Source organism: Salmo trutta, unplaced genomic scaffold (assembly GCF_901001165.1).
Source record: "Salmo trutta unplaced genomic scaffold, fSalTru1.1, whole genome shotgun sequence".
Classification (NCBI taxonomy): Eukaryota; Metazoa; Chordata; class Actinopteri; order Salmoniformes; family Salmonidae; genus Salmo; species Salmo trutta.
Genome location: NW_021822373.1, coordinates 802,181 through 803,588, shown reverse-complemented (window position 1 = coordinate 803,588; position 1,408 = coordinate 802,181).

Genomic DNA, 1,408 nt, shown 5'->3' with positions numbered 1-1,408 from the left:
ATATCGGGGAGACGGCAAGTCCTCAGCAGAGACTGCCCCAGTGGTAACGTCAAGAATACCACTCTCCATCAGATTGGCCTTCAATATTAACCTAATGGAATTTTTTAGACGTTTATCACTAATTTCAATTTCGTAGTGTTCAGCAACCTTCAACAGCTGTTCTTTAGTACATAAGTCTAACAGTTCCTCTGATGGAAAGCGAATGAACTCGTCTACATTAGACGCCATAGTCAGAGAGAGAGAAAAAAAAAAAATATATATCTCACTCAACCCCTCTGAGCACACCAGACCACAACAAGAGAAATAACAATCACACTGGTACCACAGAAAAGAGATGAGATATGGAGCTTCCCCAAAACCTACAATAACTCAACCCTAGTCTTCATGCAGATTTGCGGTGGGTAATTATGCACTTTAGCCCGCTGGCGAGGAAGTAACCCCCCAGCACGCTGGTAGATTCCACCAAGCCACGGATGTGCTCCCGAGACAACTGCTCAGTCCACAGACACCACACAAAAATAACAAACTTTAACAATGCCCAACATATTCCAACAATGAAACACGTCGCTAAGCCTATCAGGGGAAAAAGGCTATAGCTCCGGTAGTAAGTTTCACTACCCTATCCAAATCTCCCACCGAGGTACACAGCTGATTGTACTCACCTCAGACCAATGTTCCCACAGCGAGTAGAACAAGTGTTTCCAGGCTGGGCAGAGGCCTGGAAACTAACCAATGTACTCTCTCCAACACAGCACACAAACAAAACCAACAAAGGCAACCAGTACTGAGCACCAAACTCAAACTAACAAAATATACAAACAAAGTACCTACGGAATTTAACATACCTCCACGTTTTCTCCCAAACACAATCCGTTCAAAATCCCGGATGAGCCCCCACTTGTTACGAACCGGCTCAAAGTTCGTAACAAAAGGGAGACAACGTGGAGACAAAGGGTAACAAAAATATATATTTATTAAATAAAACAACTAAGAAGGTAACAATGGCATGTGTAATCAGTAATCAGTAGTGTAAGTGAGTGTGTTGCATACTTGAATGTAATAATGCAGAGTGTTGAAAGGTGCCAAAGCAAATAACCAAGAAAACCACAAAACTCCCCAACCAATATCAATAAGGTGTCTGCGTGGAGAGAGTCCCCTTCATGAATGGGGAAGAGGTCCATTTATCCTGGGAAACACCTGAGCCCAGGTGTTTCCCATTTATCTGACGACCCTTCCAACTCCGCCCACCGGCCTCCTAATAAAGAAACAAGAACAAGAGAGAGAATACGGCAGACAGAGTGGGAGGGTCGTCACAAGAGAGAGAGAGGGACAGAGAGAGAGAGACAGAGAGAGAGGGACAGAGGGAGAGAGAGAGAGAGGGACAGAGAGAGAGAGAGAGAGAGAGAGG